Source organism: Rhamphochromis sp. 'chilingali' (genome assembly GCF_963969265.1).
Source record: "Rhamphochromis sp. 'chilingali' genome assembly, chromosome: 19".
NCBI lineage: Eukaryota > Metazoa > Chordata > Actinopteri > Cichliformes > Cichlidae > Rhamphochromis > Rhamphochromis sp. 'chilingali'.
This window is the reverse complement of record NC_137946.1, coordinates 11,021,602-11,041,406: the sequence shown is the minus strand read 5'-3', so window position 1 is coordinate 11,041,406 and position 19,805 is coordinate 11,021,602. Positions and strand designations below refer to the sequence as shown.

Sequence of the window (19,805 nt, the reverse complement as noted above, 5' to 3'; positions counted from 1 at the left end):
AACAGAATTTGGGTAAACGTTGTGCGATCGTGTGTGAAAATGAACATTTAATCTTTTTCCACCCCCCAATCTGGCCCTCTGCTGACATTTTAAATACTTATGCAATGCAAGTAACATAAATTATATGATGACAGTATTTGAAAACTGCAATGATATTTATACTATATATATAGTGAGCAACATACAAATGTAGACTAATCTTATATAGTAATGTGTTCATGTGTTTTTTACCTCAAGAGTTAGTGGAGACCAAAAAGGAGGTAGGGTACATATTGGGCTTTAAATAGGATCCTAGATAAATAATTGAGTTGAACTGCAACTTGCATGTTTTTGCTATATCAGCTTTCAGGTGATAATATATTATGTTGGGTTTACAGCGTGTTTGTGCCTGAAGTGAAGAGAAAGAGGCCCGAGTGCAGTTTTTAGCTCGTCAGGTTGAAGGACACATGGGCTCATGCCACAGCAAAGGCATCCACTGATTGTCCGTCCTTCTACAATTCAAAAGGATTGCTACAGGATTGGTCCGAGTTTAATCAAACTTCATCAATGATTACCTAATGGGTCCTAACCCAAACTGTTCTCAAGGCTTTACAGGCACTTTTCCATTTTCTCTGCGTAGCCTTCATGCTCATTACTTCCACTTTCTCCAATTCCTCCTCCTCATGTACTGAACAGTATTCAATTTAGATCATTTAGAAAAGCTAACACAAGATTCTCAATGCGTAAGACCAACCTGCACAAAAACATAAAGAACTTCCAAATGATGTGATACCTTGAAATACCTTGTAACCTATTAGATCAATCAGGATTTTAATTTTCATGATAATGGAGGGAGTGGCTCCTACATTAGAAAGGTGTGCCATAATCACCATTATGGTAACATCAGTAATACTGTTGAAGTGTTTATTCTCTTTAATGCTTTTTTGGGGCCATTGTTACCACTGACCATGTAGTCATAATCCTCCTGAACTCAAACAAGATTCATTTGTCCTGGATATGACTGTTTTTAAGTCTCATTAGCCTGTGCAACACAGCCGACCAATGACAAGAGAGATCATCACTTTTTCTGTACTTCACATATTACCATAACCTGAGAACAATGAGCAAACTGTAATTTTCATAACAAAAACCAGGTTAATACAAACCACTTCATAGAAAATGAACATCAACATAGTGAATTCATTGAACTATAGTCTGATTTTCAATTACTTCTATTAACAGTCAGAGTTGCAGACTTGTTTGGAGAGTTCAGGTTATGCAGAACATCAGTATAAAACATTAAGCATGAATTAGATGGGTGTGTTTTCTATTTGGTATACTGTACCTGTTCTTAGACTGATGGCTTAAATTTCAGCCTGCTGTAATCTATAGTTTAACAGTACAGTCATATTTGAATTGTTCACATTAAATTTATTTGCTTTAAGCAAAAGAAAAGTGAATGTTTTATAACTATTACTGTAAACGAGCACGATTAGCAGTTCAGTAATTTAAAAACGTATTGCTCAAGTAAGATGTCTTGATGAGGACGTGTGTAATTAGTTCTGTAAAATGTGGTCAGTGTAATGTTCAGATACAAGTCAAGGTTGAGCTGCTCTATGGGCCCAAGTCAAGGGCGTGTGGTTTGAGAGATGACAGCTATATTTTCCCCACCAGGACAATAAATGTCATCAGTCCTAAAAATATGGCAGCAGCAGTGCTGTGGTCAAAGGTCAAAATGGACAGAGTTCAAAAATAGAGTTTTTCCCGAAATTTAATGATAGCCATGGATGCCAGCAGGTTCAGTGACAGAGATAAAAACCTGGTTGACCTCCCAAAAGCCACATGGAGAAATATGAAATTTTGTGGCTTCAGTCACCGCCACAGCTGCTGCTGATGTCATTCAAATCTGAATTCATTGAGTTTCAATACACTGCAGATTATGCCATCAGAGTTTCGGTCTCCCCTCAGTCAAAGATTGTCCCAGGTAACTAGTAGATGTAAGTTCAGTCAGTTAGTTAGTCAGCTATTGCATGTTTATCGTATTCATTTAATCTTAGAAAATGTATTCTTTGGTGCTGGACTTTGAGTCTTTGACTGAGAGAGAATGCGTGAAGAGAAATTGTTAAACTCAATAAAAATTTGTAATCGCTAAATATAATATAAGAGGTTATTTTAAAAAATAAATATGAAAGTGCACACATGTAGCAAGACAGCTGCTAATGACAACAACTAAAGCAGCCTTGATTGTAAATTAGGGGGAAAATACCAGTTCTGACAGTAACACTGTTTCTGTGTCAGGAGTGAATAAATAATGTTGTGAATAATTATGTAAACAACTGTCCTCTTTATACAGGTTTCCACACTCCATCCACCTTCTTATATGCCTGTTTGGGGTGCAGTAAAGAAACAAAACACAGTAAATGAAGTTAAAGATGATTTAGTCTCATGAGCCGGCGAGACGATTTCCTATCTAACGCTAGAATGAGCAGTCATGCTAACAGGAGGCTCCTTACATGTTTCAAATAATAAGCCATGTTTGAGGCTGACAAATGCTAATTGAGTGTTTGCCTGTTTGTCTCTCAAAATGATCCCACACTTTGATTTTCCTGCCTGGCATACATTATTATTACACTGCCAGGACCAGCTGTGTGAATAATAATATCTTCCTGTGACTCACTGACCGAGGAAAACATTTCTAAGATGTTTCTGATCAACCGATGCCTAGATGACTGTGACAGTTAAGCAAACAATTATAAAAACGTCCAATATAACAAATGGGTATTTCGAATTTTACAAAATAGTTTAGTTTTTTTTTGGCTCCTAACAATCTGGGTATCTGGGACCATGTGAGGATACAATAGAGGCTTTTTTCCCATTAAGAACAGAGGAAGCCTCACGAAAGAGGAGGACACTATGCCTTCTGCCTCTCACCATGTACTGCCAAGTCCTTCTGTATCATTTTATGCTTGATTTTCTTTTCCTATTACCTCATGAACAGACAGTATGGCGGCCCATGGGATATGTCAACATGCAGAGCCATTAAAATATTAGACCTCGTTTATTATTAACTCTGTAGCGTACACAACTGGCAGCAACCTTTTAATATTCATACAGCTTGACTGTTCCCTAATGATGCTAAGAGGACCGAGCGGGATCAGATTAATGCAGGCACACACACACATGCATGCACACATGCAGGCGGACTATGACAATCGGGTACATAATTGGACATATAGCTTTTAATAATCAGTTCACTTATCTAGGTGTAACTAATGGAAATGCACACATGAAGGATCTTTAGAGCTGAAGATGTTCGGTGCAGCACTGTGGTCAGATTGACATGGCCCGTTAGATTAGATCAGCTTGAGCTATTTCTGTCTTTTTTTGGGTCCAAACTCGCTGCAGGGAGGAGAGGTTGGAACACTGTCCGCTCGGCTGAGTGGTCGAGTGAAGGCGACCCGTCACGCACACAGAAAAGACTTTTTAGAACAAACATTTTTTTTAGTTGGGGGGAGTTAAAGCTTTCAGTGAACTGCACCTCATCTGAGCTGCAGGCCTCCAAACAGAGAGAATAAGCTGGTATATTGGTCAATGCTACAAGGACCGAGAAACGTTAATAATGCAGTTTGGACAGCGATATTGCGATCTCTTGCTTTCTCGGGGAGTTGTAAATTTGTCGTTAAAAAGCAAGAACAACAAAACCAGAATTATCCAGACGTGAGTCATCTGCAAGATTGGTCTATGTTTTCTGGATGCCCTTTGTCCCTCTCTATTCTTATCCTGCCTAATTTCCTCTCTGTCTCACACGTTCTTTTTTTTGTCCCCCAGCATGTTGACCTTGTCCCCTATTCCACCTTATTCGATCGGGAGATACTCCACAAAGTAGTGTGTGTGACTGTGTGTGTGAGTGTCTGTGTGAGAGGAGGGCCAAAGAAGAAACACAGTGGTGAGAGAGAGAGCAGTGAAGAGAGAAGGAGGAAGAGAGAGAGCAGTGAGGTGTCCAGCACTTAAATTGCCTGTTTATTTCCAGTCATTGCATCAATTACACTGATACAGCTTAAAAATGGGCCCCTGTGTTTGTGTGTATGTGGGAGATGGGGGATGGAATAGAAAAACAATTAGGAATGATAGATATGGAGATTTTTTTATGCTGTAGTATGCAGTTTTATGCTTTGTGCGAGTCACAGAAACACACAAGGGGACAGAGAAAAGAATTTATGTTTTGTTACCAGGCAGTAAAGGAGTGGAAACTACATTTCACTTGTGATCTTTTTGACATCTAATTGCATGCGCGTGAAGAGGGCTGCCTGGGTGTGTCTGCATGTGTGTGTTATGTGGGGTCAGCCTGTGGCTGCCCTGAGATCGGGTGCGTGATCGTCTGCTCTCTGGAGAAGAGGGGCGTGCCTGTGACAGGCTGCAGTGATTAGTGGAGCTCAGCGGGCAGAATATGTCAGACTCAGCCGACTCCATGAACCATTTCGGCCTGCAACTCTGCAATTTGTCTCCCACTTTGCATCATATAACAGCCTCAATGTGGCTGCTGCATGCGCGTTTGAAACGCTCCCGATTGTCTCGCCTTGCATTTCTTTTTGGGCCTCCTGTGGCGAGGTCGATTTGAAGCACTGATTGGTGAGATGCTCCCAAATTACGTTTGCACGATAAGGCTTTTTTTCACAGGAAGGAAACATAATGATTTGAATACACTACAATTACAGCTTACTTTAGCTAATATGAGAGTACATATTGTTTGAAGTCAACGCTTGTTAAGGAAAAAAAAACTTCTCAGGTTTGGCTCCTCCAGCAAAGATATTATGAAGAACAAAAATGAATTCAATTAGTGAAACTGAGCAAAATTACAAACTACACTTTAACTGTTTATGCCTTTGAATAAAGTACTTACAGCACCCACTTGTTCTGTCTTAGGCCAAAGATCACTCAGACAGACACGTGCGGTTATACAAGATTCGCACTCTGAAAGCAACCCACATTAACTCTTATATTTCTTATGCTTTGGTTTTCCTCTCAATCTAATTTTCATACGTGAACATGATTTACTGCATTTGAACTTGTTGACTGCTGCAGCACATTAATCAAATCAAATCAAATCAAATCACTTTTATTGTCACATCACATGTGCAGGCACACTGGCACAGCACATGCGAGTGAAATTCTTGTGTGCGAGCCCCACAAGCAACAGAGATGTGCAAACACAACAACACAAACGAGCAAAATACAAGAATGGCCAACCTGAAACTAATAAATATATGTACAATATATAATAGTGTATGCATTTCTGGATGTGTATACTAAATATTTTCCTACGTGTGTGTGTGTGTGTGTATACACATTTTTACAAATTAAATAGTAAAAAAAAAAAAAAAATAATAATAATAATAAAATATATAAAATATACAGAGTTGAATATGTGCAAAACAAGTGGCATTTATATACAGTGTGGAGTGCATAATGTTGAAGTTCCAGTAGTGAAGCTGAGGTGTCTATGACGTGTTCAGCAGTCTGATGGCCTGATGGAAAAAGCTGTCTCTCAGTCTGCTGGTACGGGACCGGATGCTGCAGAACCTCCTTCCTGATGGAAGCAGTCTGAACAGTTTATGGCTGGGGTGACTGGAGTCCTTGATGATCCACCCCGCTTTCCTCAGGCAGCGCTTCCTGTAGATGTCTTGGAGGGAGGGAAGCTCACCTCCAATTATCCGTTCAGAGCACCGCACTACTCGCTGGAGAGCTTTGCAGTTGTAGGCGGTGCTGTTGCCATACCAGGTGGTGATGCATCCAGTGAGGATGCTCTCAATGGCACAGTGATAGAAGGTCCTGAGGATGCGGGGGCTCATGCCGAATCTTTTCAGTCTCCTGAGAAAGAAGAGGCGCTGCTGCGCCTTCTTCACTGTTTTGTTTGTGTGTACTGACCACGTAAGATCCTCAGCCAGATGTACACCAAGGAACCGGAAGCTGCTCACTCTCTCCACAGCAGCGCCGTTGATGGTGATGGGGGTGTGTACTTCTCTGCACCTCCGGAAGTCCACTATCAACTCCTTTGTCTTTGCGACGTTGAGGGTGAGATGGTTGTCTTGACACCAGTGGGTCAGGGCGCTGACCTCCTCCCTGTAAGCCGTCTCATCACCGTTGGTGATAAGACCCACCACTGTAGTGTCGTCCGCAAACTTCACAATGATGTTGGAGCTGTTAGTGGCTGTGCAGTCGTAGGTGTAGAGTGAGTACAGGAGAGGGCTCAGTACACACCCCTGTGGAGCACCAGTGTTCAGTGTGATGGGGGATGAGGTGATGCTGCCCAGTCTGACCACTTGGCGTCTGTCAGACAGGAAGCTAAGGATCCAGCTGCAGAGGGAGCTGCTCAGTCCTAGATCCTGCAGTTTCCTGTCCAGCTTCGAGGGAACGATGGTATTGAATGCTGAGCTGTACTCTACAAACAGCATCCTCACATACGTGTCTCTCTTCTCCAGGTGTGACAGGGCAGTGTGTAGTGTCAGGGCTATGGCATCATCAGTGGACCTGTTGTGGCGGTATGCAAACTGTAGAGGGTCCAGTGAGTCGGGTAGTGCAGAGCAGATGAAGTCCCTGACCAGCTTCTCGAAGCATTTGCTTACGATGGGGGTCAGGGCTACAGGTCGCCAGTCGTTCAATGAGGAGATGGTGGAGGATTTGGGTACAGGGACGATGGTGGCCATTTTGAAGCAGGCTGGGACTACAGACAGAGAGAGGGAAAGGTTGAAGATGTGCGTGAACACTCCAGCCAGCTGAGCCGCGCATGACCTGAGGACGCGGCCGGGAATCCCGTCCGGACCAGTAGCTTTGCGTGCGTTCACCTTCCTGAAGCACTTCCGCACATCCTCCTCAGACACAGTGTGCGCACTGACGTCATCCGCGGTGCGCACACTGTCCGGTCTCATGGTGTTCGCTGTGTCGAATCTAGCGTAGAATACGTTTAGATCCTCACACAGAGAGGCCGTGGTCTGCGGTGTGCTGGTTTTCCCTCTAAAGTCTGTGATCGTGTTTAGTCCCTGCCACATACTCCGAGGGTTGTCAAACTGTTGCTCCACCCTGTCCCTGTACTCACGTTTGGCTGCTTTGATCGTCTTCCGGAGTTGGTAATGTGCGTGTTTGTAGTCCGATGTGTTCGCGGAGGCAAAGGCGGTGCCGCGCGAACATCTCCGTTAATCCAGGGTTTTTGATTTGGGAAGGATTTGACTGTTCTGGATGGGACGACATCTTCCACGCATTTCCTGATAAATCCACAGACTGAGTCTGTGTATTCATCAATGTCTCTGGCGGCCACGTGAAACATTTCCCAGTCCGCGTGATCAAAACAGTCCCGCAGCGCAGACTCCGATTGGTCCGTCCAACAGTGCACCGCCCTCCGGGTTGGAGCTTCCTGTTTCAGCTTCTGCCTGTAGGCGGGCAGGAGCAGGATGGAGCAGTGATCTGATTGGCCGAATGGGGCGCGGGGGAGGGCTTTGTACGCATCCCGGAAAGAGGTGTAACAGTGGTCGAGTAGCCGGTTTCCACGTGTGTTGAAAAGGATGTGTTGATGGAGTTTTGGTGAGACTTTCTTCAGGTTTCCCTTATTAAAGTCTCCGGCTGTGATAAACGCTGCCTCTGGGTGTGCGGTTTCCTCGCTGCTGATCGCGCTGTACAGTTCCCTGAGTGCACGGTCAGTGTCGGCTTGTGGGGGAATGTAAACAGCCGTAATAATCACTGCTGTAAATTCCCTCGGTAGCCAGAATGGCCGGCACTTAATCATCAGGTACTCCAGGTCCGGTGAGCAGAAGGATTTGACCGGGTGCACGTTCGCATAATCACACCAGCTGTTGTTGATCATGAAACACACACCACCGCCTCTGCTTTTCCCAGTAAGATCCTGTGACCTGTCCGCGCGGTGCACAGAGAACCCCGGCAGTTGTATTGCGGAGTCCGGTACTTTGTCCGATAGCCAGGTTTCTGTGAGGCAGATCACGCAGCAGTCCCGCATCTCTCGCTGGAATGAGATCCGTGCCCGAAGCTCGCACAGCTTGTTCTCCAGAGACTGCATATTAGCCAGTAATAAACTGGGTAACGGTGGTCTGTAAGTGCGCCGTCTCAGTCGAACCAGAACGCCAGATCTTCTCCCTCTGTGTCGGCGTTTGCGGCCTCCAGGGCCAGAGAACAAAGGCGTCTCAGGTGAGATGAATGGGGGGTCTGCAAACGGAGCGTCCGTGTTGCAAAACTTGAACTCCGGAAAGTTATAAGAAAGACCGTCTTTTATGTCCAGTAAGGTTTGTCGGTCGTACACAAGGAGACAAGTGCTGCTCGTGAAAAAATAAAGGAAAAGTAAAATTAAACACAGAAGAAAGCCGTTGCTTGGGGGAGCTCGCGACGAGGCTGCCATACTCGGCGCCATCTTGAACAATTATTGTGTAAATATCCCTGAAATGTTGCCTCAGTCTGTTTAGCTGCTGGTTTGTCCCTCTCTGTAAGTTACTATTTAAATATTACATATTGGAAAGTAATTTGATTCATTAGTAGCTCACTGGAAAACTTCTCAACACTTTTCTTTATTGCTCACATCAGATCTGTTAGCTGTCTTTAAAAATCTCAAGCCCTGCAGCCCTTGTACTTGTAGAGCTCTCGTGGCTCTCTTCCACAGCATGTCCTCCATCCTGTCTTCCTTCTCTCACCACAACTGGTCGCAGCAGATGGCCCCGCCCCTCCCTGAGCCTGGTTTTGCCGGAGGTGTCTTCCTGTTAAAAGGGAGTTTTTCCTTTCCACTGTCGCCAAAGCGCTTACTCATAGGAGGTCATTAGATTGTTGAGTTTTTTCAATATAAAGCGCTTTGAGGCGACTGTTGTTGTGATTTGGCGCTATATAAATAAAATTGAATTGAATTGAATTTTAGAGTAGTGTACAGTGTGGTTTATGAAGCTTACATGTGTTGCTACTGGACATTAACGTTGCAAAACAATGCTTATTTACAGATCCAGTAGTTAATGAGCAACATTAGCATTCATCTGCTGTGATGTTTTTATCTAAAAACTGAAAGTTCATTATTGCCTTTTTTTAAAATCATCATTATTTTTTAAACTCTATTTATAGTCTCTAACAACTCTTGAGGGAGTTGGTAGTTTGCAGCAATTACGACAGCATGTTTACCTGGCAATACTTAACTTCTGTTTGATGTTTAGCAGACAGTGTTTTTAGAGCTTTTTCTCAAGAAATACCTGATGCACCCACCAGCTGTTTAAACCTTTTTATTTGTGAGGGGCAGCCAGTCACAAGAGAGCTGCCTTTAATGGGATAGAGTACCTAAAACTACTTGTTTCAGATTGAGAGACTGCACCAATGCCCAGAATAGGATAAATAAGGACTATTTGAACTGCAAATCATGCAAAGCTACCCTACTAGAGTCCAAGAATAAAAACAGCAGGGAATGAGCTTAACAGGTCCTCTTTAAAGCTCTCTGAATCCAAGGGGATCTGCAGACTTGAGGTGCCAATTTTCTGCAGGTTCCTCACCCAGCCTATTTCTGTCACATTGTTTTCAGATTTTCATTTGAGAAGAATCAACAACTGCACAATGATGCGCTAATGAAAATAATTATTACACTCACCACTGCTGAAGGAGCTATCAGATTTCCCGCATAGGAAATGTCAAAGTAAATCCATGTATTAGGAGGAACTACTTTTAATCAGCCTCTGAACAGCCAATCATACCGGCCTGGCTCATTACTGTCAAAAGCAGAGAGCATGAAAAACATGGATGGCAGATTTAGTGGCCTGCCCTCATCTCTCTGGGATGCATACACAGTTTTTATGGGAAGGGAAACAATTCATCACAGGGCAGTTCATCAGTGGATAACTTTTAATTAATGTTCAAACGCGCGGACCTTTAAAACGCCACCCTCAGCTCACTCCTCTCGAGTTGTCTGCTCCGTTTGTTTCCTTCCCCTTAAATCTACACCTGTTCTTCTTCTTTTTCCCTCCTTGCCCTCAAAGTGTGATTGGTCTATTTACTCATCCGCTTTCACTCCAACACTGCCCCACTCTATTTTCACAGCTTCTCTTTTCCTCTCCACTCTATATTCCCTCCATGTTTACATTAGTTTCACTGGCAAGTCCTCGCAGCTCGCTCCCTGCCAATGTTTGTGTTTTGGTGAATGCTGCCCCCTATTTCCAGCATTTTATCATCTTAATTTCCCTTCAAACCAGCTCATTTATTTCCTTATATCCGTTTTTCTCTTTTTTTTTCTTTTTGTCCTTGTCCACCCCCACTCTTCTGCCCTGAATTAGCAGCATCAAGGCTGAGAATTAAAAGAAATGGCCGATCAGAGAGTGCAGTGGAAGAGGAAGCTATTGGAAAGGCTCAAAATGGAACCCACACAAGCAAATTGGAGAGTCGTAGCGGGCCTTGATGTAGAAAAGTCCACATAATAAGGGGGAAGAAAAAGAAAAAAACAGTCCAACAGATTGATTCTGAATGAAATTAAAGAGGACGAGGGGGAGAATGAGATCGAGTAAATTGAGCATTACATACTGCATTACAGTGTCTCTTAATTAACCGTGTAAAAGCTTTCTTATTAGGACTGATGCACTCCTCAGTTAACGAGGAAAGAGAGAATGCTCTTTTAGTTGTCATTGAGAGCCTGCAGGGAAGAAGTGAAACAATGCCACACCAAATGAGCGAAAAACAACTTCAAGATAATGATAAAGAAATCTTGCTGTAGTATGTTTTGTCTCAATTATCTGTCATCTTCGTCATCCCGGTCCACGCTGCTCTCCACCCCCTTCCCCGTCAGTGAATACACATTATGTGCAGCCGCGTTAAAAGTCTGATCACATCGCAGGGTATCTGTGTGAGAGCGAAGTGTGTATGTGTGTGAGTGTGTCAAATCACTTCAGCTTCAGGTTCTGCACCTTTGCTGTCTATCACCACCGAACCACTGCGAGGCAGAAGCAATTTCAAACAAATACACGCGCTCATTTGAATCATTTATTTTTATCCCTGTGACAGGATGGACGCACTATAGCAACAGAGATAAAAAAACAAACCCTAACTTCAACACAGGCACTGATTTGTAAGCAAATCTAGTGATAATAAGACTAGACGTCGGCTTCCAGAGCATGAAATGAGATTGCAACGTTTAATAATTTGTTCAATGTAGTTATTTGCTTTCTTTCTCTTGATGACAGTTGTAATAATCTCACATCTGTGTTTTAAAAAGAAAAAAATGAAGCTTTAATTTCTTTTTGAATTATGCTCTTAAATGAATATTTGAGCATGATGTGTGTTTCTTATCTTTTATAAGACAAGTCTAGAGAAACACCGTATGTTAACGCTTCACACATCAGAGCTGGACTAGCAGCCCGCTACAGTGTATGACGTGAATTATTGTGTTCTTTTTAGTAATGTTACATTTTAGTTTATGAAAGCATGTTTTGAAGCTTAAGTTGTAGCGCACTGCCTCTCACCATGCTATGCTTTTGGAGCCAGAAATGATCATACTTTGATTAGAGAGAGGAGAGCTCAATTATCAGCTAATGCCTACAAGCTACACCTAAAGACTTGGTGCAAGAAAACACGAGAACTTTGCTCATCAAAACTAGAGTTTAGGCTTCCTTGATGGTGTCTCAGTATATTTAACTTTTTTAGTGCTCAAAATTACACCAAAACCACAAACACAGTCGAGGTGTCGTGTTCTTTGACTTCACTTAGCCTAGCCTAGCCTAGCTGAGCAGATACTTTCTGGGCCGCATCCATGTGTCAGTTAGTGTGGCCCCACCCAGTCACGATAACCTTTAATAAAAATCTAAGAGAATATGAGAATGTATGATGTTTATTAAGCTACAGCTGGTAAAAAGTTAACTTAGCATAAAGCACAGAAATAGAACAATTTCTAACCTCGCTAGGCTAACGAAGCCTGTGCGCATAAACTTAAAACTGTCCTTCAAACGTTTTATATTATATTATTATATATTATTGGCTAGCTTAACAATGGAAATCAGTGAGCTTTAGAAGTTCTGGTAGAACGACGTTGTTACCTTTGGAAAGAACCGTGAATCTTTCTTCATGTTGCTTCTATTCAATATGTTGATGGTCACATGTAGCACTAAGTCATAAGGGGTTTTGAGCTACAGTACGATTTAGAAACCAAGCAAAAAATAGTTTCCTAAAATGTTGGAATATTGCTTTATTTAATTTCATTAGCATAATTTGTTTGGATTAAATCAAATAGAACAAACTACAATGGAATCAGTAGAAAAGTTAAACTATACATTTTAATCATGTTTTATGTTCACTGTTTGATTCCTCTGGCTCCTTATTTGAGAATGGTCCAAAAGTAGTTCTTTGAGATAAGTAGAGGTGAGCAATATAAAATAAATAGGAAGACCCAAGGACTGCAATTCCAAACGGTGCAACCTGCAAACAGTATATTACAGATTTTTATTACAGTAATGAAAAACAAGCCCAAGTATATGTTGGATTTTACTTTGACATCTATGGTGCAGTTCTTTTCAGATTGCTCAGCCAGATCGAAGCTGCAGCAGTCCAGATGGGAGACAAAGAGTGTTTGTACAAGCAATTGGGCCTGAGTCAGCAAATTTTACACTGGGCAAATCTGCAATAGCAGCTGTAGCAGTTGGTTGTCTAAGATCAAACTGAACATTGGTCTGGGATGGAGCAACTGCACCGGTGTCATCGTGATTGACGGCTCTTGTTAAGAGCAGGATTTCTGAGGGGGGAACAGCAGCTCAGGCTTGCTCAAGGTCAATCGGGAGGTGTCTGGCAGGAATCCAATTGGATATTTCAGCTTGAAAATTGGAGATATGCAACCCAACCTGTGTGTCAGAGCTGGGACTCAAAAGGTCAGTTAAGTGTCATACCAATGATAGGAGGAATGACAAGATGTGGTGACAGTGCCAAGAGGTTTAGTGCAGGAGGATGGTTTATCTGTGTCAGGCCTCCTTGGAGAGCAGGATGCACACTCTTATGGGATACCTGTAACAGTGTTTGCTAAAAGCTTAGGAAAAAATGGATATAAACCTGGCCTTCCCCGTTTTGAACAATAAATCTTGCTTTCCGTAAATTTGATAAAAGCTTTAAAGACTCGACTAAGACCTGTCTCAATTTTCCTTTTCTTAAAAAAAAAAAGACTTCTAAATTGAACAAATTAACTTTATTGTCTGTGCTGCTGCACAATTTCTGCTGGAGTCGTGTCTCCCAGCAATAAATCACAACAGTTATTATGATTAAACGATTGCTGTCCTCATGAGTTCATTTGTAGCTGTCAAATGTTGGTTACGTTCTGTGATGTAAGCTGAACAAGCCTCTGCGTGTCCGTTTGATTTGACTCTGTAGGCACCGGTGCCACCTGGCATGGAAGGTTGTTAGTTTTCAGCCAAACCATATAATAATGATATACTGGAATTAAGTCATCCTTGTGTCCTTGTCTTGTCTCGTGTGTATTACTTTCCCTGGAACACTCTCTCACAGTCTGTTCTCTAAACCTAAAACAGAATTATGGATTTGATCAACTGGTCTCTGAATGCTATTGACCCCTTTTCTCAACGAGAGAGCCCGAGTGCCCTGGAGGGACTTTCCCTGCCAGATACATGATGGACGGGTGGCAGAAATGGAGGGTCTTGTGCCTGGCGGAACTGTCGATCGAGGACGCTGCAGACATCTACCTATTCGGAACAATGATAACAGGGTTCCTGCTGATCGGAGCTGGCTTGGCCCTGGCTTATCGGAGAATTAAGAAAGCGGAACCGACTGTTCAAACCCCCCCAAGGCTTCCCGCTGGGATTGAAACGATGGGACGAGGCGTGACTTCTCAGAATGGGCTCACTGAGTGCAGCATGGTTAAGACCTTGGATGAGCTTACAGCTGCCGTGAATACTCAGAATAACACCTCCGAGCATATATTGGGTTACATCAAGGAGAGGTCTGCTCAGAATAACACCTCTGAGCGAAAGTTGGATTACATTGTGGAACAGCTCACTGCAGTCGTGAGTTCTCAGAATCGGCTCTCTGAGCACAAGAATGACAACACCACGGAGTGCAAGTTTGATAACATCATGGAGAAGCTCGCGGTTCTCCAACGGGAGATTGAGAGACCAGTGTCGGAGTGTTAAAGAACAGCTTTGAAATTCTCATGAGCTGCTTGCATAAAAGAAAAATCAACAACATCAACAACATCAACATCATAATGCGGATATCCCCTCGGCGCCAGCTGTGGGCTCAAGGCTGGAGCCGAACAAAAACTCCCTGATAACGACTGTGTGTTGACTGTTCTTCCCACTCTATGGAAGGCCACCTGGGTGGGCTGGTAGACTGTTTACTTAGCCTGATAGGGTGAAGGACACTGTCTCAGCTGAACTATGGACACGCACACACATACATTTACACTGATAAGCACTCACACATCCCCCTTCCCCTCCCTTCCAATGCCTTCGATGCTTGTTGCCTCCTGGGAACACGAGGCGGGTCTGGGCCCGTGCTGGAGAGTCGGCGCAGTGGCAGGATGGCTGCTGTGTTGCCTGGGATTACTCTTCACCCCCTACCCAACCCTGTTGCTGGTCACATGCTCTATAATGTTGTACTGTGGACGTTTATGTGCTTTCTGTGCAGAGGAGTTTTTTTTGCTTCCTGTTCTCATGCTGTCCTCCTATAGCCCAGCATGAGTAGAGGTCTCTTTTTTTCCTCTTGTACTTTCCCATTGTAGTGTACATTTCAGTGTTTTTTCTGTAATGCAACCGTTCTCTGACTTTTATCCCCATGTGATGTCTGTGTTGTGTGTGTAAGGTCGGGGGGCGGGTTCATTCCACTGCAGGGCAACCTGCCACTGCATGTGGCAAATAAAATTTGAACTTGTACTTGAACTTGAACTAGTTCAGGTATACTGTCTGCCCTGCATGTTAGATATCTGGCATCTAACAATCTGCCATCTGGTTTGTTTCTAGCTCAGCGGTAAGATTATATTTCTATACATTTAATTTGTGCCTCAGATCTGTGCGACACATTTATCTGTATCAGAGGTATTCAAACTGGGAGGGTGCAGCAGAGCCACAGAGAGAAGGAGAAGGAGGAGGGGAGGACTCGTGTAATTGTAAAATCTTCCTGTTTAGTCTTACTAATAGAGTTATTATAGTTTTATATTCTCAAATTATTATTTTTTTTTTTTGTTTTGAATTATTTTAGTTTCCGTTAATTTCCTGAGTGGGTTTGCTAGTTTCAGTTTAGTTTTCATTGCTTGAAAATGTTTAGTTTTTGTTTAGTTTTTATTAGTTTCAGTGTTAGTTTAAGACTTTATAATTGCTATTGTATGAAGGGCATGTGTCAGAGGCAAGATTTAGGAAAATCAGCATGAATATTACAATATAAACACAACTCTTTGAAAGAGGTTGACTCACAGTTTTGTAGACATCCAAAGCCTCAATAAACACATCTCATCAGCCAGTTTGTGATAACAAATTTCACCAAATTAACAAATACCAAAAATAATTCCTCTATATGTTTTTCTTACAAAATCATTTCAGTTAGTTTAAATTTTCTAAAAAGTTCTAATTTTGATTTTTTTTTTATTAACTAAAGTGTTGTTGTTGTTGTTTTTTATATCTAGCTTAATTTTTTTAGTTTAGTTTTAGTTAACTATGTTAACCTTGGTTATTGACAGGTAAAATATTTTATTATGGTTGACCTGCTCTTGTTCTAATGTGCAAAATCATTAACATAATAGGAACCGCATAATTGGACAAATTAGCTGGGATACCGTTGTAGTGTCGATGCAGCACAGTTGTAACAGCTGTTGTTATTTTTTCATGTGTTTTTCCTCATCTATTTTCCCTCTTCTTTACCAGCCAGAGAAAGACTGCTAACAGATTACAAGAATGCCCAGCTTTTAGTTTTTTGGCAAAAAGTGGGCAAAAAGTAGTTAGACAAACTAAAAATATTAGATTCATATTTTCACTTATCTTTAGAAAGATGGCAAAGATTTTAGTCCCTCTTTTGTTAACAGCACGAGCATGTCTGTGCTTAATGATACAAAAGATTAGGGTCTAATGATGATGCCACTTGTACAATTCTACCAGACACAACAAAACTGAGAATGTATAAGAAATGAAAGAGCATGTGGCATTGCAGTGTGGCCAAATTTAGCCTGGCATCAGTATCAGTTGGGGTTGTAGCAGTGACTGTGACACACAGCTCACAGAACCAATTAAGACACTTGGAAGCTAAAACTCCCACTAGCTTTAATTATTGTCGAAATCAGTCTCTCATAAGTCACAACTTACTGAAATTCTAACACAAAGAGAAGAAACACATTTTCAGATCGTGTCACTCGGTTGACCGTTACAAATGAGCATGAATCTGCTTCAAAATCACAGAAATCGATCTTTCACATAACTCCGAAACACTTTAAGATTTTTATTCTCCAGTTTTGATCAAAGTTAGAACCCTCTGACTTACATAACAGTCATTTGCCGACTTGTAAACCCAATTACAAGCAGCAGCTTCTAAATTCTACCACAAATCCCAACGCTTGGTTGATATTTATTGAAAAGTATCCATAAGACATCTGAAGCATTTCCTGGATAACAAATTCCTACTCTGTAGAGACATTTCTTTGTTTTATGAAATAGACACAGTTTGTTTGCTCTTGGCAGAGAAAGTGGGGCTCACTTTCAAAAACATATGCGTGTTATTGAAGGAGTTAAAGATGACACTCCTATTACCGTTTATGTTTTAGTATTTCTCTCAGCGTGATGAAGATTAGTGATTTGTAATTATTAATTATCAGAATTTAGTTGGATTATTTCAGGTGCTGATTCTGAGCTAAAGCATGTGCAAAACACTGAAGTTTAAATTTCTTTGAAAACATCTGTGCTACTCTTAAGAGTTCACTGTGAAAGAGAGTAGCACAGAACTAATTTTAGTCGGCACATTTATTAAGAGGAAGAGCGAAGGAGCAGTGCTTCCCTTCTCGTTTTACAAGTCGGATCAGATTAGATTTGGTTTCACGACATGAGAAGTAAGCTGAAGTGAGATGGCGTGCTGTCTCGTGTCACAACGCAGCCGTGAGAAAGAGACGCGATCAGCATCAATGCGACGCAAAGACGGAGAGACAACAGAGTGGAGCTTCAGAGGTGGCTGCTAGTTGGGAGCTTCAAATGCCATTTACTCCTTTACAAAAAGAAGGTGTGACAGAGCTTTAGGAGGGACAAGTAACAATTTAGTGAGGTTAGAAACAAAGATGTGGAACACGTCACACAATTCATCGAACAGTTTCTCTACAGTTTCTCATCCATCACCATACCGAGGCGATCATCCTTCCTAACTGAAAGAAGCAATCAGTTGGATGGAAAATCAAGTGAAAGGAAATGAGTCGCTTAAGATCACAGACTTTATATTTTTTATCAAATGCGATCAAAGTTGGGTAAATGAAGACCAGATAACTCACTCCGCTAACCTAGTGTAGATGAGGAAAAGTAATAACGGGATATGTAATGCAGCTCCAGTTTAATCAGAGATGTGACACTTGAATGACACTGATGGCCGAATGTGCTCCATTATGATTTTCCTCTCGCTCCCATTCTCCGCAGAGCATAGATTTGAAGTCAGAGGTGACAACTGATCCACGTCAAAGCCGAGCATAAAAACACGGCGGAAAGAGCTGTTCCTAAAAACAGTGAGAACACACTCCTACACGCCGTCATCCTGCCTCAGCCTCCCAGAGTTTATGGACCACATGCCGACAGGAGCCCAAGGAGACTCAGCCTGGGGACTTTGAAGGAATCGTGTGGGGAAGAACGGTGCAAATGATACGGCTGCACCTCCTTCCCTGCCTGCCTCGCTTCAAAAAGTAAGCTTTATGGTGTGGACTTTCTTTTACCCTATCTTTAATCTAGATAATGCTTTTAGCTGTTTCTTGATGTACTCAAATGGAATTAAAGCATCGCCCTCTGTGTTTGAACTTGTCTGTCCTTCTGCTGTTTTATTTGATGATTATTTGTTATGCATGTATACCTTGCTAATGCCCTTAGAACTGCTTTAATTCTTAGATGCACAGATTCAGCGAGGTGCTGGAAACATTCCTCAGAGATTTTGGTCCACGCTAACATGACAGCATCATACAGTTGCTACAAATCTTTTGGCTGCAAATCCATGATGTGAATCTCCCATTCCACCACATCCCAAAGGTGCTTTATTTGACTGAGATCCGGTGACTGTGGAGGCCATGAGGTGTGCCTAGAAAATATCTCCCAGCATCCTGAACTGTTGATACAAGGCAGGCTAGAGCCATGTTTTCATGTTATTTATTCTAAATTCTGATCATACCATCCGAATGAATTTTGTGTTTAAAAATCCATGCAAATTGTAGCCTCAGCTTCATGTTGTCAGCTGACAGGAGTGTTACCCGGTGTGGTCTTCTGCTGCTGTAGTCCATCTTTTTCAAGACTCGATACGGTGTCTGTTCAGAGATGCTCCTTCATTGGTTGTAAAGAGTGGTTATTTGAGTCACTGTTGCTTTTCTGCTCAGACCTCTGACCTCACGAAGTCCGTCTGGCACCAACATCTACAGATAGATAGATAGACACGTACGTAGATATATCCGTACATTACAGATGAGAAACAGGCACATTTTTCTTCTTTTATTAAACAGAACTTTTTTTATCCATGGTTAGAGGAGCTCTACCTTAAGCTAAGTGCTGTTCTAGGTTTTTTCTTTTTTCTCAGTGAAACTGAAGCTTGGCACTGAGGCTCAAACTTAATGTAATACATTTTAACCCCATCTAATGTGATTCTAACTCAATGGACCTTTGTATTGGAGCAACATTTTAAAAGCATTTGCCTACAACAGACTCACTTTTATAAATTGAACAGAATTACTTGCGACTGTCCCCGACTGTGATTTTCTTTCATCCTTTAGCACTTCCATGGAACCCCACCCCCCACTGTGGTTCAACTAAGTGTTGATATTTATTGAATTTAAAGCCACAGCAACAAACCGAGCAAGAGGAACACCTTTACTGCACTACCTCTTTCTCAAATGGTGGGAGTAATTAAATAAGACATAAATGCAGCCATTAAACAAACTAACACTTATCAACAGTTAAACAGTGAGCAATAAAGCTCGATTATCCCACTCATTTTCTCGTTTTGGGCATGAGGCCAAACAAAGCAATCAGTAAAAGTCTCTCTAAAAGCCAGCCCCCATTAGCAAAATATACTAACTTGCTACCTTTGGTCAATGCTCTGAAGTGAGCTGCCTCTCGTGAAAGTGGAACGCCAACATATAATTTTCATGGATATAGCTTCTAAATTAAGAATAACACAATACCCTATGTGTTTCTAACTCAGTCTGACCGGATTTTGTGGGGGTGAAAACGAGGTCGCGTGGAGTCATAAAAGAGCGAAAAGTTTCGAAAAAACTGTGCAAGGCATCTTGGGATTCAAAGCAACTTTTGCTTAAGATCCGAACACTCCCACAGCTGATATTTCATGCAGCAGAAACCCACACACACACTGAGAAGTCAAAGCAAAGTGTACACTGCACAGGATCTTTTCCGGGCCCCGGAGGCGGCCTGTATCTATTTATCCACTCTAATTTCTCATATGGTGAAGGATAAACTCAAACTGCTTCAAGTGTGACAACACAAAATTGTATTTATTAAGAGAAGCCTGCTTACTTATACTAGTTGTTTTAATCCACCACTGCAATTTAGTCTCACAAGACAATGTTAGATGCATTTAATGGCTCTGTAATAAATTTACTGCGTAGCATGGCTGCTGTAATTTTCTTTGGATGAAGTTTTATT

At 42.0% G+C, this 19,805-nt stretch overlaps 1 protein-coding gene across 3 annotated transcripts in view; it reads left to right on the top strand.

Annotated features, from left to right (window-relative positions):
• flrt1a (fibronectin leucine rich transmembrane protein 1a) overlaps positions 1-19,805 on the top strand; it is a 46,585-nt gene that overhangs the window by 13,280 nt on the left and 13,500 nt on the right. For 2 of the 3 annotated variants that reach the window (XM_080867230.1, XM_080867231.1), the window contains exon 2: positions 17,589-17,848. The gene's annotated coding sequence lies outside the window, so the exon portion shown is untranslated. Of the gene's footprint in view, positions 1-17,588; positions 17,861-19,805 lie in introns of all 3 variants that reach the window. The other variant, XM_080867232.1, reaches the window with a different exon arrangement.